This window comes from Pogona vitticeps, chromosome 3, assembly GCF_051106095.1.
Source record: "Pogona vitticeps strain Pit_001003342236 chromosome 3, PviZW2.1, whole genome shotgun sequence".
In the NCBI taxonomy this organism is placed as follows: domain Eukaryota; kingdom Metazoa; phylum Chordata; class Lepidosauria; order Squamata; family Agamidae; genus Pogona; species Pogona vitticeps.
The window spans coordinates 252,159,483-252,183,784 of NC_135785.1; the positions used below are offsets into that span (position 1 = coordinate 252,159,483).

The 24,302-nt window shown below is 42.7% G+C and overlaps 1 non-coding gene across 1 annotated transcript in view; it reads left to right on the forward strand.

The window, feature by feature from the left end:
* LOC110091356 (uncharacterized) overlaps positions 1-24,302 on the forward strand; it is an 85,963-nt gene that overhangs the window by 56,060 nt on the left and 5,601 nt on the right. Inside the window, exon 2 of the transcript XR_013543423.1 lies at positions 15,707-15,821. This is a non-coding gene — a transcript (uncharacterized LOC110091356). The remainder of the gene's footprint in view (positions 1-15,706; positions 15,822-24,302) is intronic.

A 24,302-nucleotide genomic window follows, 5' to 3' on the forward strand; every position in this document is an offset into this window, starting at 1 on the left:
ACAAAAAAAAGTTAAAATATACACAACTTTCACCATCCAAATATAGATACCCCGTTTTCTCTCAGCAATTAAAATTCCACCAAAAACCTATGGCCCCGCATTTAAACTCAATACTGCACTTGGGTAAAAACTGTTCTTGAATCTGCTTGTCCTTGCTTTCAATACCCTGAATCTCCTTCCTGATGGTAATAGTTTAAAGAGCTGATATCCCGGATGAGAGGAGTCTTTCAGTATGTTAGATATCTTCCTCTTACATCTGTTCTTATACAATTCTTCCAAAGAGAGGAGTGAACAGCCAATGATGTTTTGGGCCGTCTTAATCACCCTTTGAATTGCCTTTTTCTCTGCCACTGTGCAGCTCGTGAACCATACACAAAGACAGTAGGATAATATGTGTGTGAAATAAAGCTCCTGGAACTCTTTGTTGTTTTTAACACCACCAAGTTCTCCCCTTTTCCCCCACCACAAACTGAAAATAAACTTCTGCTAGTTCCATTTTCATGTTTTGCTTTTTTTTGGGGGGGGGGGTATTTTTGATCATCTGTGCAGCCACTGGAGTGTCCCAGGGTAGAAAACTGACTCCCATATCCTACCAGCATTGCCTACCCTCTGCCCAAAGGCTGATGTTCTGTCAGGACTAGAGCAAAGCAAGAAAGGATTAACCTGGCTTCCCCAACCAACATCTCTCACCAAGTTAATCTGATCAGTCCTTGGTCGGTTAGTTAGTTGATGTTACTTGCATTTTTAAAAAAGCCTTGAAAATTAGGAAATCTTGCAAAGCTACAGTTTGTCCATTAATGTCGGGGTCCCCAACCCCCGGTCCACGACCCGGTGCCGGTCCATGGGCTTCCAAAAGGGTTGGGGACTGCTGTGTTAATGGATACCTCCCCCCCCCCCTCCGGCTGACAGTTAATTTTGTAATTCCCACAAATCCTTTAAATTAGGTCTTTTCCACATAATACAGAACTTGGGGGAAGGAGGCGGCTTTCTCTGTACTTCTCCTCACTCTTGCCTCTCTCCCTGACGGATTTGTCAGCGTGAATGCATGAAAGTCACCAAACATTCCCAAAATGGCTTCTCTCCTGCAAGCAGCACTTGAGAATTACAGTTGAATCCCTCGGTCTGAGAGAGAGAGAGAATGGTGATCCAGATAAATTTTACCAGGTTTCTGGTAATTCTGCTGTGAGTTGTCTACTCCATATGGAGCAAGCCTCAGGTGGGTCTGTCGTGTCCCTCTGGTTCACAAAAGCCTTTTGTCCTAGCTTGCTCAGTCCCATGGCGAGTGATGGCACCTCCAGGCAAGAGTGCCCTGTAGAGGAGTAGCAAATAGGTAAGGTTTAAACGCTGCCCTATAGTGCAGAAAACAAACATCAAACAGATTTTAGAAAACCGATTGCTAAAAAGAGAAGTTTTCATGTAGTCTTTATTTATTATATAGATTTCTTTCCTCCACTGAATGCTGGATTGTGTACATGGTTTTCTTTTCTTCCCAACCTTGTGCAGTAGGTCGCGCTGGGAGGATGTGGTTGACCTAAGAACCCGATAAGTTTCACAGCCAAATAGGGATTTGAACCCAGGTCTTTTGAGTCATAGTCTAGCAAACTAAGCAAATGTCACTGTGCTTCTTGTTTCTATGTAGAGTGTCTGCAGAAGGGCATCTCAAATAACCAGGGAATTTGAAACACCGTCTATGTCTTTGCCAGAGGTCCTCAAGGAAAACTGAGATGTCCCCGCCAGAGGTCCTTTGCAGATCTGGAAGGGATCCTGTAGATCAATCTGTCCAGCCCCTGTCAAGGAGGCACAGTGGGGGAATCGAACTCCCAACCTCTGCCCCGCAGTCAGATGCTTAAATCCCTGAGCTGTTCAGCAGTCGTATCAACCATCCCCAACCTGACATCTCCCAGATAGATGTGATGGGTTATGACTCCCAGTCACTTGGAGCATTGGTCAGGAGGGATCATGGGGGCTGTAGCATAACACATTTGGTGGATGCAGGATTTAGAGGGATGTGAGCTGAGTCAAAGCTGGGAAAAGTTATCTGCTAGGACTACAGCTCCCAGAACCTATGGCTGTACTGGCTGCTGACGAGCTGGAGTTTAAATAAGGTAACTTTTGCAAACTTTCCAGTAAGTCATAATACAGTGGTGCCTCGCTTAACGAGCGCACCGTACAACGACGAAATCGCATAGCAATCTCTTTTTTGGGATCGCTAATGCGATCACTCAACTTTTTTTGATAGGGCAAAATTCGCTTTGCGAAGATCGGTAAGCGTTTCGCTTAACAATCTTCGCAAAACGAAGCCCGACGATCAGCTGTTCAGCAGCCAAAATGGCCGCCGGAAGCCCGGAAATGGCCCAAAATGGCCGCGCGCAGCATTTTCGCGCCCTCGTTAAGCGAGGAGAGTGCGCAAAAATGGCTGCCGGCCATTAAGAAGCATCGCTGAACGGTAAGTATTCGGCCCATTTGGAACGCATTAAACCATGTTTAATGCATTCCAGTGGAATTCCCTGCCCCGTTCAGCGATGCTTCAGCATAGCGAAGGTTAATCCGGAACGGATTAACCTCGCTATGCGAGGCACCACTGTACTAGGATGTAAGATCATCCATTGGAATCTGGTGGGCAGCAGTATTGGTTTCACAAAGCACTCAGTGAGTGATACAGAATGATTTTATGGAATTTGTGGGTGGGTTGGGAAACTCCCTTTTCTTTGGGGGAGTGACTGTTCCCACAAAGAGTGAGGTTCGCAGCTTGGGCATCTGTCTGGAGCCAGATCTCACCATGGAAACCCAGGTGGCATCTGCAATCCGGGCAGCCCATTTCCATCTTCAGAGGATTGCCCAGCTGCGTCCCTATCTAGACGCAGGGGCGCTCAAGACTTTGATTCATGTACTGGTAATCTCAAGAATAGACTACTGCCGTGCTCTCTACGTGGGACTACACTTGAGGCTGATGCGGAGACTACAACTGGTATAGAATTCGGCGGCCAGATTAATAACTGGGGTGAAGAAATTTCAGCACATCTCCCCCATTCTGGCCGCCCTTCATTGGCTACCGGTTCATTTCCACATCGACATCAAGGTTATGATGATAACATTCAAAGCCCTAAATGGTTTAGGACCTCGGTACCTATCAGAACACCTGCTCCCAGCCAGATCTGTCTGTAATACTCATTCTTCACAGGCAGATCGGTTGAAGGCCTTGATCCCGAAGGAGGCCCGGAGGGAAAGAACAAGAAACTGGGCCTTCTTGGCGGTCCCCCCCCCCAACAATTTGCCCATGGAGATACTCCTAGCACCCTCGTTGGGTTTAAACGAGCATTTAAAACTTGGCTCTTCTGTCAGGCTTTCCCTGAGCATTAGGTTGCTGATATCTCTGCTTCCCTTTTATCATCCTTTTTGCCATCCTTTCATCATCCTTTCTACCATCTTTATAGTCATCTGTTTTCGGGACATGGTGGCACTGCGGGCTGAACCGCAGAAGCCTGTGCTGCAGGGTCAGAAGACCAGCAGTCGAAAGCCCGTCGCTTGTCCCAGCTCCCGCCAACCTAGTGGTTCGAAAGCATGCAAATGCAAGTAGATCAATAGGGACCACCTTGGTGGGAAGGTAACAACGTTCCGTGTCTAAGTCGCACTGGCCATGTGACCACGGAAGATTGTCTTCGGACAAATGCTGGCTCTATGGCTTGGAAATAGGGATGAGCACCGCCCCCTAGAGTCGAACACGACTGGACAAAAAATGTCAAGGGGAACTTTTACCTTTACCTTACTAGTTATTGTATCTGTTGAAAGTTTGTATTATTTTTTTTCTTATTGTGGTTTGATTGTGTTGTTTATCTTGTTGTTAGCCGCACAGAGTGGCCTGGCTGCCAGATGGTGCGGGGAATAAATAAATAAATATAGTGATCACCTTAAACAGGTGACATTTTGCTACCTGAAGCCTAAGGCAGGAGTCTTCCCCTTCCTTTTTATATATAGCAGCTCACTGTTGCTGGCTTGTTGAACACTGGTGATGGGACATAAAATCCTGAAGATGTGTGAGGACAGTGAGATATCATAAGAGACTCAGGGCAGGCCAAGAGGGAGAGGACAAGAAATGTTCTTAGCGGTTGCTCCTTGGCTCTGAAATGAATTCCCATCTAAAATCCTCCTGGCCCCTTCCCTGACAATTTTCAAGAAAACATTAAAAACTCTGCTTTTCCAGCAGGCTTTCCAACTCATTTCAGCCGAGGAGACCACAGTATCTAACAGCTATTAATTTTTTTTTAACTGCCACCTTCCTCTTAATGCCTTTTAATGTATTTAATTGCAATGCTAATTTTGTTTTTAACTTTAATTTTTGCTTTGTTGCCTTTGCTTGTTACTGTTATTATAGTTATTTTTATTGCTGTAAATCTCCCAGAGTGGCCTCTTTCGTTTCTTTTTAGGGCTAGTTGTGGGTGATAGATTAGACATTTTTTTTTGCTTTGCTCCAGCGGAAGTCTTCATATATTCTTACGGCTGCAATTTTCATGGATGAAACCTTCCAACACGCAGACTTCATTCACATCCCGCAATTTGAAATGGTACAGCCCAAGAATGGCTTTATGGTTTGAAATTGCTCCTCTTTAATCACAGTAAATGAAATAATTGGCTGTCAACTGACCTTCCAGAAAATGACTTTTTGGTTTGTGTTCTGGCCTGCCTTTTGTGGGGGGAAAGGTTTAGGCTGTCTGAATTATATTGTTCAGTCTAGTCTTACTCATTGCCAGTAAACAGCATCTCAAAATTTGTATCCACTGGTCTGAATTTACATTAAATTGCATTGGGAGATTGCACCAGTGTTGGGGAAATTGGACGGTCTGGGATAGAGTTCCTTTTTTTGTTTTGTTTTGTTTTGTTCTTGGCATGAAATCCTTGCATCCTTCTTTCTCTGCCAAAATCTTCTGTAGTTCTGTGATTTCAAAATTAACAGTCAGTTTCTGCTGTGGTCACAGTCCTGCCAAGTTCAGAGCCTAAAGGAGATTTCTCTCCACGCCAAAATGTTAATAACTGACTGAGATCAGAATCAGTATTAATTTGTCTGCTATGCTGATCCAATTTTCCTGAAAAATTGTAAAGGAAAATGAGAAAACAAGGTTGATAAATTTCTTGCACAAATCCTATGTTGTCTGCAGTGAAAGTGCTTCTGTATGAGTGTGTTTCTTTGTACACTGTCCATTGCTGAGCTAGAAAGGCTTTCAGTGTGGCTTTCCCCCTTGTTAACACATATTTTCCTTTATTCAAGTCACAGATTCAAGGACTTGGCTATGGTTTGTATCTCTGCTTTACACAAGGTTGTCACACAGGGGTCTCTCTAAGCAACCTCAGTTTCAGGAAGAGTGTGCAGATGGTACTGTGTTTTTTGTGTGTGTGAGGAGTGGTTCACCATTGCTATCTCCCAGTGAGTTTTTGTGGCCAAGTAGGGATTTGAACTCTAGTTTCCTGAGTCCTAGTCTGTTTGCTGCAACACGGAGGCTCTTACAGAGGGCATGACGGAGGAAGGAAAATGTTGATTGAGCTGCAGACACAGTTACTAAGGGGAGGACAAAGGTCTGCTACCACCTCTGAAAAATTGTTGGAAATTTGTTCTTTGCCCTGAAGATATTTGGTGATGTCTTCACCCTAGTTTTCTGTGGCCAAAAAAATAAGGTGAAGAATTTCAAAAGGCCAGTTCTGCACAGCTATATTGGTAATAACAGAAAGTACGCATTTCTCTTAATATATGATTTGGCCTTCAGATTAGAAGTCTGTTGGCAAGCTCATGTTCTGCATTGTTAAGGCTGCTGGAGAGGGAAACATGCGTGATTTGCCTTAATCTGTCAAAGTACAGTACTGGAATTCTTCCAGTAGCTGGAAACAGAACGTGCGGATAAGAACATTCAGAAAGCAACATTTCTTGCCCTCTGTCCCAATTGGAAAGTTGGACATTTAGTGTGCAAAGTCCTGTCTGTTCTTACAACCTGAAATCTGAAGAAGGTGTACAAAAATACAATCACTTCTCTTTGTACTTGGTAAGAGTATTTACTAATCTAGTCCAGCAGAGTTTCCTCTGGCAGGCATCTGCTCTACAGAGCCTTGGCAGAAGTCTTTCTCACTGCCTGCACCTGAACTATTTAATTGGCAATGATCAGATTTGAACACGATACTTTTCTCTGTGCAAAGTAACTGTCCAGACACTGATCAGTGGCACCTGCACAGCAAACTGCATTTATATGGGGCACAGATAAAGTAGGAAGAGTTAACGGTTGGGATTGAAATGCCCAAATCCACCTAACTAACATGGCCAGTGGCATCCGACTGTAATATATAGCTATTTGTAAACCTGATTGTGTTACAAATATAGCTATTTATAAACCTGGATGTTAAAACACTGAAGCCTCTGTGCTGCAAGGTCAGAAGACCTGCAGTCATAAGAGCAAATCCACACGACGGAGTGAGCCTCCATCGCTTGTCCCAGCTCCCGCCAACCTAGCAGTTTGAAAGCATGCAAAAATGCGAGTAGATAAATAGGTACAGATCATACTTTTGCGCTATTAAAGAGCAGGCCGGGTAGGTGGGGCTCATCAGCCGTGAAAGGCAGCCCATCTAGGAGAAGGAAAACTCCAATTTCAAACCTCCACTGCCTTGTGGCTATATCCACTCATGGAAAAGGCTTCAGGAGTTAACCTCGAGGCAAAATCCGGAGCTGGAGTCCCAAAGGCAGCATGTGTCGTTCTGCCAACTCCTGCGACATTGCTGGAACCAGTTGTATTGGCTCTTGCCTTTCCATTGGACCATTTCAGCAATGTGGAGAGGGGGGATCTGCTGCTTGGGTAACAGCCTATCCTCCATATTACCTTACCCGGGCTTCATGCTCTGGAGAGGACACTCCTCGATTCAGAGCATGTTACCATAGTCTCTCGAGACTGAAGGATGCCTATGCAAATAGGTACCACCTTGGTGGAAAGGTAGATGTTCTGTGTCTAGTCACACTGGCCACGTGACCACGGAGGATTGTCTGCGGACAAACACTGGCTCTATGGCTTGGAGACGGGGATGAGCACCGCCTCCTAGAGTCGGACATGACTAGACAAAATTGTCAAGGGGAACCTTTACCTTTACTTTTTAGGGCTCATTCACTAACTGTGTTGCTCAGTGAGTTAGAGGTTGGGAGTTCAGTTCCTCACTGTGCCTTCCTGGGAGTAGAGGCAATTGGTGTAACCCAGGACACCCCCAGAAGAAGCAAATAGTCAATGACTTTCTGGCTAGAAACTCTGGAAAAGGTAACCTTCAGTGTGAATTGACTTGATGGCATGCAATTACTAAGGGTCATTCATATCCTAGCTCTTTAAGTCCAAGTATAATGGTTGGCGTGGGGCCAACTCCGAAGGCTTTATATGGCTATTGCCTCTCCAAAAGCTTGGAGTCAGATTGGATATGAAGCTTGTAAGAGCACTTTGTTTGGGAAAAACAAACCTTGGCGCTAAAGACAACAAGTTACGCAGAGTCTCTTATCTAGCTGCTTCAAATCCTCCTCTTCATTAGCAGAGCACAGATGTAAGAAAATGCATGGAAAGAGTTCTGATACAACTTATATTAGACTTGGTTAGACATAAATACATGGCAAGATATACATTGGCATAGATATCTCAGAGCAACATACATACAGTGGTGCCTCGCTTAACGGGCGCCCTGTTTAACGACGAATCCGCATAGCAATGCGGATTTTGCGATCGCAAAAGCGATCGCATTGCGATGTTCCCTATGGGGAAAAATTAAACGGAGTTTAATGTGTTCCTATGGGGGTTTTCTTTCCGTATAGCGATGTTTCTGGATAGTGACGTTTTTCCTGGAACGGATTAACGTCGCTATGCGGGGCACCACTGTATTCAAGTAAAGCAAATCACCACAGACTCACAACTGAGTGGCAAAATGGTACTCTCATACACTTGCTTATATACTGAGAGCGCCTATCACTGCACACATGGCAGCTGAACATGTTTAACAAGCATTACCAAAGCTTGTCCCACCTATATGCTATCTATCAGTCATCCATTGGCTTGACATTACAGGAATGACTTTGCATTCTCTACTACAATATTAAATTCAACCCCTTGTTCACTTAAAGGAACAAATCCTGACAATGATAGCTGGAACCTATCCATGCTTTGGTTAGTGACACTTTGGGAAATGACCATATTTGTTGAGCTGTTCTCCAAATGTTTTAGGCAGGAGTAGCTGGGAAGAGCAGTCAGGTATTTATTACAAGCAACCAAGATTCCAGATACATTCCCAGTGAAATATTATTTCTTTGCCTTGTAAACTATTTTCGGTAATTTTTCTGTCTCATAAAAATGAATACTTTGTGAATCATGCTGTGTGCTTCCCTTCACGGTGCCCTTTACTGCTGTCGCTCATAAGTGATTTAAACACATTTTTTCAAGTGCAGTGGGGTGAGAACTTTTTTTTCTTTCTTGCCTTTTTCCCCCCCCAGGTGTGACTGAACTTGAGCAAATAAATGCACTATTAAGATAAGTGCCCCCTTTTTTGAAAGGAATCTTGACAGCTGTTGTTGATTTAAGGAGAGAAGCATCAAGCTAAACCTATGATCAAGTGGCATTGCATACTGGATGTTGTACAATGTTTTGCAGTTACATTTAATAATCTTGGCGTGGATCAATAGAAAACAGCAAATTGTTTTTCCCTTTCTTCTTCAGCAACCCTTAAAATGGGATCTTGATGGCCAAATATATATGACGGATGGATCTTATACAGCATAGCTAAGAAAAATTGGTGTGTTTTTAAATGCGTGTGTGTGTATTTTTCAACTGTCTCCCCAGTGTTTTCAGGAAAACGATGACACGTCTTGACTCAAGGAGTTCTGTGGTTTTAATTTGGCCCTAACTTCCCTCAAAATTGTCCTTTCTGATTTACAGAGGTCCGCCCTTGCCAGCACGGATGTTCTGACTAAAGTCTCTACTTCTACCAATTTCTGAACATCGCAGCTGGGAGCCTTCGGTAGAAGGGCTGAAGCCTCCAAGAGAGCAATATTCTCACTCGTACAAAGGTTCCCTCAGGACCACTTGACGCCTCACTGTTCTTTTCCTTCCAAAGCGGTATTTCTGTAGAAACTGTGCATTTACCGTTCTTGTGGCTCAGATATTCTTCTCATAAAGAAGAGGAGACTAGTTTGTCTGTTAGAAAGCAATAATCCTTGGCCATCATATAACCCTGTGTTTCCTGCCTTGCGATGGTGCTGAGTGGGAAAAGTGAGGGGAGAAATCTGTGACGAAAAGGATAGCCTGTTTCAAGTGGCAAAAATTAAATCACAGTATCATCTGCTGAAGTGAAGATAACTAAATTAATATTCCCTGACTTAGCATCCTAATCACTGAGGAAGGATTTCAATGCCTACAGAGATAGCGGGTGCTGGAGGCAGAGAACATTGGCAGCTAAGATCGCCGCAGAGGCCTGAGATGAAGATGGGTTGGGAGAGGAATTAGTCTTGGTGAATGTTGTTTGTTTCTGTAGCGCCACCAGACTCCGAGATACAAGAGAACAGATGCCTGCCCCAAGGAGCTTCCAGTCTAAAACTCAGTTTTGGGAAACTGCAAGGGGAGTGGAGGCACAGCTTCAGTTTTACATAGTTTGGCTTATTTAGCATTACAGAAGCATGGGAACGCAAGGTGTGTGAGAACTAGGGAGGGCTTCAGGAGAAGGGTGTACGGTGGTGCCTCGCTTAACGATTGCCTCATTAAACGATGAAACTGCTATACGATGACTGTTTTGCAACCGCTTTTGTGATCAGAAAAGATGTTTTAATAGGCAAAATCCGCTTTGCAACGATCGGTTCCCTGCATTACGACGTTTTTAATACAGCTGATCAGCGGTTTCAAAATGGCCACCGGGTAATTAAAATGGCTCCCCGCTGTGTTTAGGGACGGATTCCTCGCTATACAGGCAGCGAAAATGGCCACTGTATGGAGGATTTTTGCTGGACGGTGAGTTTTTACCCCATTGAAACGCATTGAACAGGGTTCACTGCGTTTCAGTGGGTTTTTTTATTTCGCTTTACGATGTTTTCGCTTAACTGCGATTTTCCTGGAATGGATTATCGTCATTAAGTAAGGCACAACTGTACCCTCGTTAAGCGAGGCACCACTGCATAAGATATTTGGACCACATGTTTGCTAAAGTGAAGGAAAAAGAAAAGAAAAAAGCAACGTACTAAATCATTTTGAAGTGATTTAGTAGTTTTATTTCAGTGTGTGCTTTCCTGGTTCAAAAGCCCCTTCTTCAGGCAAAATAAACCCAACAATGTTTTCCTTTTCTTTTTATTTTCTTTTCCCCATTAACCTTTGCCAGCATGTCAAGACAAACTAACAAGCCTATTTCATTGGATTTTATTACTTTTATTATTATTTTTGGGGCTTGGGGGATACACCTTCCAGATTTCCTCTGAGTCAGCACGGTCCGTGTTTCCATGCTCTGAGCCTAGGGACTCTATGGGTGTTCGCTAAAGGCTTCACAGATAACCTAAAAGGGATTTGAGGCTTTTATGGGAGAATGGCATCACACAGGTGTTGTGGGATACAGTCCCAAGCATCACCATGCGAGGGAAAAAGATAGAGTGTTTTAGGGGAGCAGAAGGAACACTGAACTGTGGCGAGTGACAGTTTGGGGACTCATGAGCAGCAGTGGGGAGCATGGCAAGGTGAGGACATAGACAATACACAAAATGACAGTGAATCATTAACACAGGAATGAGGCTATCAAGCTGTTAATTCATTATAATTGCGGGCTGTAGCTGAGTCAATTAGCTCTCTGCAAGGTATGTTTGGCTGTGACAGAGAAGCTAAGGGTTATTTCTAGGGCAGAAGTCAAGAGTTATTTCAGTGGAGACAACTGCTTTATACTGTTGCATGAATGGCACCTGTGGAATGGTGATGGCATCATAAGCAGAGGTCACTTTTGGGAATTAAAAACTTCCCACTTCTGTCCTCTGGTTGTTGTTTTTGTTGTTGTTTAGCTGTTAAGTCATGTCCAACTCTTCGTGACCCCATGGACCGGAGCATGCCAGGCCCTCCTATCTTCCACTGCCTCCCGGAGTTGTGTCAAATTCATGTTGGTTGCTTCGGTGACCCTGTCCAACCATCTCATCCTCGGTCGTCCCCTTCTCCTCTTGCCTTCACACTTTCCCAACATCAGCATCTTTTCCAGGGAGTCTTCTCTTTTCATGAGATGGCCCAAGTACTGGAGCCTCATCTTCAGGATCCGTCCTTCCAGTGAGCACTCAGGGTTGATTTCCTTCAGAATGGATAGGTTTGTTCTCCTTGCAGTCCAGGGGACTCTCAAGAGCCTCCTCCAGCACCAGAATTCAAAAGCATCAATTCTTCGTTGTTGTTTTTTACTCATTGCATGGAAGTCATGGGATCTCTGGGACTGAAGGAGGATGTATTTAATTATCAAAAAACTCCCTGCTAGTGATTCTCAGCCAGTGAATGGATGTCTGCAGCCCTATAGCCAGTAGACATGGTCTAGAGGGCGGGGTATAAATAAATAAATAAATAAATAAATAAATAAATATATAAATAAATATATAAATAAATAAGTAAATAAATAAGTAAATAAATAAGTAAATAAATAAATAAATAATATAGAAATCCTTTTACATAATTCTGCTGGATGGAGGATGGGAATCAGTGAGCATTAGCTTGTTCTCTCCCCTCTTTTTGTTGAAGATGCAGCATGGGCTTCTTTTCTTAAAGGGGAGCTCCTAGCCACTAATTTGTAGCTTAAAATTAGGATTGGGCCAATTTCAAACAGATAGGATCTTACCTGCCTCAAACGAGGCGTTTTGAAAGGTTGTTCATTTCTAGTTGCTCTACTAAACTCTCGCAAGCAGAGGTGTAACAACTGGTGCTTCCGGGAAAAACAGGCATTGAGTGCACCCCTGAAGAGAAAATCTTGAATGTATTTTGGTTGTTTTTATTGTCGTTCTTAAGCACCAGGAAACTTCATACATGAGAACAACATGCTCTGGGTTTATGTGTGTATCCACAGAGGTGCATGTGCATACACCTGTGGGCCCGATCTGCCAAAAATGCACTGAACCACAGTGTGTGCTTATCTCTATGAAGAAGGGACAGTGGGGAATTGAACTCCCACCTCTGCCTTCACAACCGGATACCTAAACCACTGAGCTATTGTAAAGTTTTCAGGTAATGCAGGTTTCAAATAAAACCTACATTAAGTTACTTAGTCAGAACAGGTGACACCTAGTTAGTTTCAGAAGTTACTTTTAGAAAAAAATTCAAGGTATTTTTAGAGCATCTTTGACAGGAGTTTTTTTAGATTTATGCCTGTTTCATATCAGTTCTAAGCAGCAAAGCAGGTATTCTTTGATTTTTCATTGGGTGTTTTTATAAATATTCCTAAGTTGTTGTCACATACAGCACTGATGGTACCTGTCTGTCATGGGTTTGGAGGGAAAGTTCCATCCTATGGGGAGTGGAAGGCGGGACATCAGGGGGGAGGAGCTGTACTGTATATATATGTGGAGCTTGTGTGGAGAGTTAGGAGTTGGAGTCTGTGTGTCAGACTGGGTACAACTGTGTGTCAGTTAGTACATACCTGATAGGTTCAGGTTTCTATTTAGGTAGCCAGAACTGATAGGTTCAGGGTCTGTGCGTTACCTTAAAGGGTTCAGTGGGAACCAAGCTGTTGTATGTGTGTGATTGGGGTTATGCCACGTTACACTATCCTATTTACCTGATTCTTTTATTTACCCTGTTTGTTATTTCAATAAACCTTGTTCTTTTATTTAGTAAAATCCATTCCTGGTCTGTGTGACTCCTTACAGGGAATGGTTGGTGGCAGCATAATTACAGGGTGGCATACTCCAGTAGGTCTGGGGTTGTCACATTGATCATTTATATTTATATAAATATTTCAAAGGTGCGGTGCCAGAGGTAACTACTGGAAAGAATAAGATGCATTCCTTAGAGTTTTTTGGACCTCTTATAACCACAACACAATGCGTCAGTAACACAAAAGTGCAGTAAATCGAATAGACAGTTGGAGAAATCATAATGACAACCTGGTTGATGAGTAACACAATGATTTCCTTTTAAAATGTAGATCTCCTGGGAGAAAGGTTGTGGTAAGTGTGTAATTAGAAATATGAATAAATAATATAATAGGCAAGACTGTAGGATTAGCTATTGAGTGGCTTTGTTCGTATTTTGCCTTGATACCTCGCGTCAGCCATCCTGTAATATTATATGCTGTAAAGTTGTGTCTATGAATAAGTGATCTCCGAAATGTCCTGTCTTAAACAGCCCTCCTCAGCTCTAGTAAACTCAAACCTGTGGCTTCCTTTAGAGAGTCAGTCAATCTTGTATTTGGTCATCCTTTTTTCCACTGCTGCTGTCTGATTTTCCTAGCATTACAGTAGTGCCCCGCATAGCGACATTAATCCGTTCCAGGATTAACGTCGCTATCCGGAAACATCGCTAAACAGAAAGAAAAACCCCATAGGAATGCCTTAAACTCCATTTAATGCGTTCCTATGGGGCCCAAACTCACCGGTAAGTGAAGATTCCCCATCCGGCCGCCATTTTCGCCACCTCGGTAAGCGAGGGCAGGGTGCGAAAATGCTGCGGGTGGCCATTTTCTGCACCCAGCAGCCATTTTGGAACTGCCGATCAGCTGCTTTTAGAACATTGCAGTGCGAAGATCGGTAAGCGAAACGCTTACCGATCATCGCAATGCGATGTTTTGCCACCTAAAACATCGCAATGCAATTGCATTAGCGATCGCAAAAAATGTGTCGCTATGCGGATTCGTCGTTAAACGGTGTGCTCGTTATGCGAGGCACCACTGTATTGTCTTTTTCAGAGGCTCCTGCCCAAAGTAGGACAGCCTCAGTTTTGTCATTTTTTTCTCCAGGCTGCATTGTCTAGCTGGATTTGCTCTAAAAACCAGTTGTTTGTCCTTCTGTCAATCCAGGACATCTGCAAGGTTCTCCCCCAGCACCATATTTCAAGTGAATGAATCCCCCCCCCACTTTCAGCTTTCCTCCCTGTAGAGCTTTCACACCTGTACGTAATAATCGTGAAATACAGGAATGTGGATTATAATAGCCTTGTTCTTCTCAGTATACATCCTTGATGATCTTTTCTAATTCCTTCATTGCTGTTATGCAAAGGTCTCTTCTTCCTTTCTGGCTTTGAAATAAAAAACTGAAGTCCTGTTCAGAATGTTGGAGTAGGGCTCAAACGATCTGGGTTCAAATCCCCAGTCAGCAGTGGGACACGTTGGGTGATTTTGGGCCAGTCACATTCTCTGATCTATCTCACAGGCCTGTTGTGAAGATAAATTAGAGAAGAAGAGAACAGTATATGCTGCCCTGAGCTTGCAAGAGGAAGATAGATCAATACAATAAATTAATAGTAAAAGATGCATAGTTCTCCCTCCCAAAATAGTGTTAAAATAGGCAGTCACCCCCTGAGAATCTTCGGGGGTTATGAGTATCCATTTTAGGCCATCTTTGGGGCAGGTGGGGGGGAGCAGTGAGGTCTTAATAGGCCATGTATAGCTTGTAGAATGCCTTACAAAGGATGTTACGTAGATGAATAAAAGGGCTGTGTGATCTGAACTGTAATATGAATCTTAGTGGAATGTGTGCAGTAATTACATGTCATGAGGAGTGTGCATTTTTCTTCTTTTGCCCTTGCACCCTGGCCTATAGGGTACTACAACCTCTATGAAGCGTATTTGAGATGCTGAGGATCGCTGAAGCCTCACTGAAATAGCCTTTTTTTTAACCTCCTGCCATTCTGGCAGAATGCGGAGATGATTTTCATTTTTCAAAATGCAGTTGGAAAGCAGGGGAAACTCTCAAAGCTGCACTTACTGTAAAAGCGATGTTTTGCTAATGGTGGGTCAATTTTGATTTAGGTCTGTAATTTGGCAGGGGGAAAAATACCTATCCACCATCTGAAGGACAGTAATTTCATGTGCTCTTCTAATACTCCCGGAATTGGCTTGCATATAACTAAAAGCTTTTTACCCTTGAAATACGGAATCAGGGGAAAGAGATCATAATACTTCAGTAGCATATAATAAGATGCTGGAAACTCCTGTGATGTGCTAGAAAATTTGTCTTCTACTGGAGGAAAGAAATGAATCTTTACAGAAGGCTGAACATTACCTTGGTGTTGCCTCTGTGCTCCGGTTGCAGATACAATACTGATTTCCGCCTAATCATTGTGACAAGATGGGGGAGAATTAGGGATCTCTTTATCTCTCCTCCCCCTTTACCTATAGAGACCCATTCTGGTTGCTGAGTGCAGTACAGCAATGCTGGAACTTGGAAACAACTCTTCACAAATAAATTGCAGCTTGGAAAAGTAGTGTTTTATAGCCCTTTTTTTTCTTTTATTTGTTTATTTCTATCTTGCCTTTTCCTCCAGTGAGCTCAGAGTGGTATATATGGCCGTCCCCATCCTCTTCTTCATATTCTCTTCATAACAACTCTGTGAGGTGTGATGAGGCTGAAAGAATGCATGATTGGTCCACGGTCACCCCATGAGCTTCTTGGTAGAAGTTCCTGTGTAAAGATTTTCCATGGAGTTCACAAACAGGTGGTCAGTGGGATTAATTTCGTCATTTTCCTAATTTACTTTATCCTTTTGTTTTCTTTCAGCAGTTGACATGTGTCCACTCATGATCTGAGCCACTCTGTCTGATATACCAAGTCTTCATCACCAAAGTCCTCTGGTTTGGAAGTTTTTAATGGAAAGAAGAACCTTCTGCTAGAGGTAAGCATTATTCTCTCTCTCTCTCTCTCTCTCTCTCTATCACACACACACACACACAGAGAGAGAGAGAGAGAGAGAGAGAGAGAGAGAGAAATTTCAGTGATTGCACCACAACTCAATATCTCTAGGTAATATAATTCTGTATGTTAGTATTAGGGAAGGTGTCTTGTTGGTAACATGAGCATTAGAAATTATTTAGCAGTTTCGAAGGGCCTTTGGTCTTACTTTGGCCACACAGTAGATTTTGTACACTCTCTTAACAACCTGTAAAAAATTTTTAATTATTTAAAGTGTTACCCCATGTTTCTCCCCAAAAAGGACCCAAGGAGAGGTCCACTAAACTGTCCTCACCCAACACATCTCAGGGCCTTGAAACTGTCTCCACAGATGCATTACATGAAAGTTTGATTTGTCGGCTTTTGGTTCTTTCGAGTAGGTTCCAAAACCTCCAATACTGTGGCGAATCGTGAGTTGCCTGGGTTACCCAGGATTTGTAAACATGAGTCTCCATGAAAATGCGAAATGCAAGTGAGCCAAGTCTAATTTTCCTGTTCCTGATTTGAAAAGATTGACAATGAGAAAATGCTAGGAGGAGCAGGGAAGAAATGAGACCAGAGTTAACTGGGATGAGGCAAGCTAACATGACAGCACATCTCATCTTCTCTGGGCACAAGGTACAAGTAGTTAATGCTATAAATTAAAGCTTGTTAGCTCAGTGAATTAGGCATCTGGCCACAGAGCCAGAAGTTGGGAGTTCAGTTCCCCACTGTGCCTCTTTGGAGAAGAGCCAACCTGTGTCATCCTGAGGAAAAAGGCAGAGTTCTAGGGTGCTATGAGAAGAAAGGGATGGTAAGTGAGCAAGCAGCTTGGGCTAGCACATTTAGTCACTTATGACAAACCGAGATGTATCATGTTTGCCCGAAAATAAAACAGGGTCTTATTTATTTTTATTTGTTGATTAGATTTCTAGACAGAGTCTACTCAGGGCAGATCCCATTAAACATTATAAACTAAAACAGTTAAAACAATTCAAAACAATAATGTTAGTAATGCTCAACATGGAAAAAAAATTATACTAAGAATATATTATAATAGTTTTTGCTCCAAAAACACATTAGGGCTTATTTTCAGGGGATTTTTTATTTTACAACAATCTACATTTATTCAGATACAGCCATGCCATCTTCTGGTTGCTGCACAAGGGTGGAGGGCAAGGTTTCACTTAACTAGGGCTTATTTTTGGGGTAGGGCTTATATTACGAGCATCCTGAAAAATCCTACTAGGGCTTTTTTTCCGGTTAGGCCTTATTTTCGGGGAAACGGTATAGAAATTCTGAATTACTATGACCTGTGAACTGGACTGATATAATTTCGAGTGAAGCTCTAGCTTTGCGATACAAATATGTTTAATAATAACAATCTTCAGAAAACGTAGTTTTAGTTAACAACAATAACAAGGGCAAAGATGAGAAACATTTGTTTTTGGATTGCAAAAAAACCTGCCTGGACTGTGCAAATGGAATTTTCCCCCCACAGTTTGAGCTGTTCCATGCATGTTACATTGGTAATGCTTAGAACAACCCCAGACAGTAGGCCTGGGTTATTGTTTTAGACACATGTCTTGCCTAAGCTCATATAACTGAATTGAAGGTTGTGACAAGATTTTCAGCCAGGAGCTTTCTGACTCTTGGTTCACGATTTTAGCCACTTGCTACATAAGCATGAACCTGGGCGAGTTTAAATGAGGCTACAGAATAGCAACTGTGGGAGCCAAGCGATATAATAAATTGTTTGACATTTTGTATTTCAGTACAAGAAAATGAAAATTTGGAAACAATTATCTGTGAGTTTGTCAGCTGTTTGCTTTTATGGTGCAGTATTTCAGGCTGTCAGCTTGTGCCCCAAACTGAAAGATCGATTTTACACTCTTTAACTAAAATTCTATTCTGTATTTATTTCAGTGGAAGGGAAATGCTGTAACTTAAAGCAGCAAATTGCTGCTAATTAATGAGTCCCACTTGGATTCCTTGTTAAGCATTGGGGTGTGTGTTTCTTCATGCACAACCAGAAATACATAGGGCGGTTCCTTAATTACCAGCCATTTGCCATGGTTAGTTACATCCTTTCTATTCTATTCTTATAATTATGCAAAAGGAGTTTGGCCATTGATTTCCATAAAGCTTACTCCCAAGTAAGTTAATACAGGATTTCAGGCTTAATTTGCTGTAATTAAGTTCAGGCTGAAATATTTATTTTGAAAACACTCTGGGCTATTGCCATTTTGAGTCTCTGAGAACTTACCAGTGTCTTGGCAGAAGAGGTAAAGGTAAAGGTTCCCCTTGACAATTTTTGTCCAGTCGTGTTCGACTCTAGAGGGCGGTGCTCATCCCCGTTTCCAAGCCATAGAGCCAGCGTTTTGTCCGAAGACAATCTTCTGTGGTCACATGGCCAGTGCGACTTAGACACGGAACGCTGTTACCTTACCACCGAGGTGGTCCCTATTTATCTACTTGCATTTGCATGCTTTCGAACCGCTAGGTTGGCGGGATGGCAGAAGAGAACTGAACATTATTTCTGCCTGTCCTTCTTCGTTTTTGCTGTGGTGTTGAAAGAACAAACAGGCTTCAGTGCAGCTGTTAATGTGGAGGAAACTAACTGAGTTGGTCCGCCCAGTTTTCCTTTTCGTATGCTATCTTAGATAATACAAAATTTAAATCACTCTGTGTTTGAGAATCAGCACGGTTTAGTCATTGCGGCACAGCTCGCAAAATCTAATAAATGCAATAACCATAATTACATTTCTCCTGCATCATAACATTAACTCAATTACAATTCACTTAAACCATTTTAGAAGTTTAAATAAGGATAACACATACTCATGTGGTCAGTTAACCATATCAAGATACTCATAATATCAACACTGGTCTTGGATTGCACCATTGAGCTCAAGAGCAAAAGAGAGAAAGATAAACAAAATAACCACAAGGCACTTTATGTACAGTGGGGTCTTGACTTAAGAACGGCTTGAGTTAAGAACATTTTGACTTAAGAACCACTCTCATAGGAAAATATTGACTTGACTTACATACTTAGATTTGAGTTAAGAACTGAAAAAAACCACGTGGGAGGCAGGGAAAGTGCAAAATTTGAACTTTCAGTTAACTGTTGGCCAGTGAAAAGGGTGCCTGTCTGCTTCCTCACTCCTCCCAGCGTTTAGAGAGTGGATTGGGAGACAGTCTTCGGACTGCCTGGTACTGTCCTGCCTGGACTGTATTTTCCCTGCCTTCCCCGAATCTTTCTTGACCTAAGAAAAAAAGAAACAAAATATCCCCCTCTAGTGGTCGAAGGCGGAATAGCAGCTTCCCATTAGTTTCTATGGACGGAAAAGAGCAGATACGGATCAAATGGTTTTCAATGCATTCCTATGGGAAATGCAGATTTGACCTGAGAACTTTTTGACTTGAGAACCGCCTTCCAATACGGATTAAGTTCTCAAGTCAAGACCCCACTGTATTCAATTCCCGTCCTGCCTTGCCCTCAGTTTCAAGGCAGCTCACAACATGCTTGAAAACACAAAAAACATTACCTAAACACACAAAATATTATTGCATTAAAGAAAAAAATCAAGAAGGAAGAAGAAGAAGAAAGACAGCCCCCTACACTTCCCTAGTACATCCTCCGGGAGAAGAAGAGAGGAAGGCTGTCCTTGGTCACAGGAGTGTCATTAAAGAATATAATCAAAAATAAACCAGAGACAAAGTTACAGGGACCCATGGGAGCAACGGGCAAAGGCTACTACCACTTAGAGTGGGTTGTTGTTTTACACTTGGTAGTTCCCCCTTCTCTTTCTTAATAAACAATTAAGTCGAAAGGTGCAGGTGACAAACTTTTATTCACCCATAACTGCATCATCAACAATCACCTCTGTTGGTTCTTCTTCACCAACAGACTGTGGTAAACTTAGCCACTGTTTGTCTACTAGTTGTGGGAGCGGGGGCTGCACCAAATGGTCTGTAAGTTTGTGTAGGGGTGTACGCCAGCTTGCATACAGAGTTCTGCAACAGGGGAAGGGGTCTGGCCCACTCCCCTATGATGGGTTTGACACCAGAGAAACATCTTCTCTTTTGGGGTTCCTCCTTTTTCCAGGGATCACTTGGGATAGACTAGAACAGTCCATGCTGTACCCTCTGGCTCGGCTAACTGTACAGTGATACTCCCCTCTCTCTTTCTTAACTCCTTCCTCTTCCTGTCTCCCCAATAAGATGGCTTGGGTGAGGGCTTGGTCCTTTGACTTCTGTTTTCTCCAGGGAGAGTTTCATGTGGACCATCTCATGGGGTTCTTCCAGCAGATCAAATCCCAACCTGGCAGCAGCTCCGCTGTCTCGCCATTTTCCTTCTTCTTTTTCCTCTACTGCTTCTTCCCACTTCTCGCCCTCCTGGATCACCTCCTCTATCTCCACCTCACCTTCTCTTCCCACCATTTAATACCCTTCTATGATTGGTGGTCCTTCTGTCATTCCTCCTTCCTTGCTCAATCTTTCCCCACCAATCTTTCTCTACCTTTCAGGTACCGGCTTTCTCTCTGGTGAGGACAATGGCCAATATGAAAAGTACCGAGCAAGATGGGTCAAGGGTCTGATTCCATGAAAGGCAGCTTCCTATGTTCCCCTGTTTCTTCAGATTCAAGACAATTTGCAGTCTTCTTAGCAACACAGAAACCTTCACCAATTTCCTGTAGGTTAAAATCAGGGTGAGCATCTGTGACCAGCCCAACTACTTTTAAACTGCCCTTTCCTTTTGTGAGGCTTGCCTTAAGCCCAAATCATAAAAGCCGAAGCGGTTTTTAAAGTTGAAGCATAAAAATAAGATGTTTATTGAAAAATAACAAACAGTTTGAACTGCACAGACATGAACTTGATGGTTCCATTAATAATACATGTCAACTTTCCCACACCATATCTTTCTTCACAGATACAAGGTATTTCTCTTTTACTGCCTACTCTAAAAAAACCAAACCTCCCTCTTTGAGAAACAAAATGATTCTCCATTCTCACTCCCTGCCTTCCCTCATCCAATAAGCTCTTTTCTGGCATTGCCAGGTAGATTAGGATCTGATTCCGCCTGATTCCATAAAAGCCGGCTTCCTATGTTCTCCTGATTCTTCAGGTTCAAGAGAATTTGCAGTCTTCTTAGCAACACAGAAACCTGGACCAGTTTCCAGGAGGTCAAAATGAGGGTGAATATCCCTGCAGAGCTCTTTTACAATCTGATTTCCGTCTCTCTACCAGCAAAGCAGGTATCCTGTCTTGAAATCCAATGGGAAATTTAATATCCACTTTCTGTTCCTTTGTCCTTTCATATATAGTGTTATTGTCACTGAATGCTGTTTTTTTTTCCTTAAGCATTTCTTTGTAAAAAAAAAAAATCCGTATTTCAGCTTTATTGAAATTATTTTAAAAAGAAGCTTGAAACTTGCCCAGTTAAATGTGACGTTAAATTTGCTTCTCTTTCATCTGGCTTTCAGTTGTTTTCGCCTTCATTCTAATTTCTATTATGTGTCTTGTGTTTTCATACATTATAAGATCAGCACAGCAATGCTGTAGCTGACATCGAACAAAAAACTCTTGGGGGGGAGGTTGTATGTGTGTACGCACACCCACACCCCAAATTGTTCTGTGTCATCAAGTTGGAACCGACTTATAGTGACTCTGATAGTAAGGGAGATATTTAATGAGTGGTTGTACCAGTTACACTCCTCCCAGTGATTTTCTGTGGCTGAGTGGGGATTCAAACCCTGTTCTCCCAGAGCCCTACTCTGTCACTCTATCCATCACATCACACTGGGAATCCCAAGCATTCCTGGAAGGAAATAACTTGAGAGATCACTCTGGAGTCTTTCTTTTCATTTAGAAGGGCTCTGTGATTCATCCTTTCCAAAATCTTAGCAAACATAGTTTGCTTTTGCTTTCTGCTTTCAAGATAACAGCATACCCTGACTGAGATTTTGGGGTGGGTGTGTTTTTAAAAGCTTGCTGTAAAATTAAATGAGATATGTATGCATGTTTTTGTTTTTTGGTAACTTGCCAGTGGTGAATGTTTATGCAGATTTTTGCTTCATCAGTAGGCATTCACTGGTATTGCAAGTGACAGTGTATGTCTTAATGTACAGCCTGAAAAGGATGGAATTTAACAGTTCTTCCACCCACCATCGTGCCTTGATGAACTGATTGCAAACTAGTACTTCATTACGAGAGAGAGAGAAATTCTACCTGCTTGACAGAGCAATGCACAAAGCACTTGTATCATCTCCATTTTAAATATCAGAGGTTTTATGCCAGACAATTGCTAATTCTCGTGCATTGTCGGATGTACATTTGACACCATGGAAATTTCTAGAACTGTGACAAGATTTAGGAGAAGAACTGTCAAATCTGTGGAAGTTTGGGGGGATGGGGGATTGAAATGTATGCAGAACTTACTTCTTAGGCCAGCTAGAAACCATTGTCCTTATGTCATTACTATTTCCAGTTATACCACAGAAAATGTTCAGCTTCCATGTTCTGTCTCTTCCAGGGTAAGGGGGTTGTTAAAAATCTCCCTCATGCCTGAACCCTGGCACTATTCTTTAGCATATTGGTAAATGTTTCAGACCAGTCCTATCATATGTCCTCAGAAGAGCTAAGATTGTTTTCCATAAAATTTGTATAGTTTTTGCACATGTGTGCATGCGTGCGCAATAGGCTGAAATTTAGGATACAAGGAAGCACTGGTTCAGTATCTTCAGGAAAAACCCAAAGTTTTAAAATGTTGTGTGTTTCCACTTCTAGGTTGCACGTTGTCCTGCCGCAACTCTGCCGCACATTTCGCTGCCTGAGGCAGAGCAGCACCCACCCAGCCAAATCAAAGGGCATAGTAGTCAATTAAAAACTTGGCTATTCAGGCAAGCCTTCCCTCCAGTCAATTAAGTGATTTTTTTTCCTTTTTGATCATGCCATCTTGGTAATGTGTTGCTTGGAATTAATTGTTATAATTGTATTCTTTATAATTTTATATATGTCATATTGATGTGTTTTTATCTATGTAAGCCGCCCTGAGTAGACATTGTCTAGAGGGGTGGGGCAAAAATCTAATAAATAAATAAATAGTATCCAGAGCCCCCTAGGGGACAGATCCAATGAAATGCTCAGGGAATCACTGGGACATTATTCCCACCCACACCCCTCAGTACTCCACCCTGCTAAAAATCCACTCTGGAGATTTTTCCAGAAGTTGGAATCAGGACTTTTTGGATGTTGACAAACCACCTCCCCCCGAATTCTTCAGGCAGTGTGGCCAGCGGTTGGCTGAGGCATTCTGGGAGATGTAGTCTTTTGGATTTGCCTAGCCCTCTGAGTTGGTATTTTATGACGATGGAGGACTGTGCAAAAGGAGGGGGTGACAGATAGCAGTGGATTCCGGGCCACGTTGTTCATCACACAAAAATCCGACAAGTATCTTTCCTCATCCTTTGTAATAGAAACACATCAGCAACCAACAACACTGCCTACAATTTGTTGCCCTTTCGTGAGGCCCCAAACCGGCCTGATTTGGTCGCTTCATCTTTCCCCATGTTAAAATTACCTTTGCCTGACGATTCCCCCTTTTAGCTGATATAGCTAAAACCAGAGCCTTTTGTCTTTCTCGTTGCCACACAAAGAAGCACACTCGAGAGACCAAGGATTCAGACGTATATTTCTTCTTTGGGGAAACGCTTGACGCCTTGTCTCTTTGGATGTGGGTACAATTGAGGGCATAAGAGAAGTCTGGCTGGATCACGGCCGCCATCCCATAAATAGATGTGCCTGGGCTCGTAGCACAAAAGGACATTTCACTTTAGTTCTGTTTCTCGGTCGGGGGGTGGGGAGAAGTCTGTGAGGGGCTTTTATTTGTGCTGCCTTCTTCCTGTACATCTGAATATACGGTCTATTCCCTTGACAACATTTCTGTTCTGCCTCTCCCAGTGTTGAAAGGAAACGCAACTTTATAAACAATACCGAATCCAGCACTTTGGAGAATGGGAGGGTGGGTATCTGACTTAAAATAGTCTTTTTAAAACACAAACACACACACACACACACACACACACACACACACACACACACACACACACACACACACACACACACACACACACACACACACACACACACACACACACACACACACACACACACACACACACACACACACACACACACACACACACACACACACACATATATGAAAGGGTACAGTCAAAAGCTACAAAAGGCAGGTCTGGAAAGTGTGGGCCTCTGAGAATGATTTCAAAACTAATGATGGCGAAATTTTGTTACACCTCAAGCAGAGGTGGAAAAAGGAGCTTATTTGTACAAGCTTTCAGTGTGCAAGTGTGGAATCGGTCTTTGATGGCTGCTTGTTTGTCTCCTTTTTGTTGCACTTTTAACAGACACTTCTAGTCTG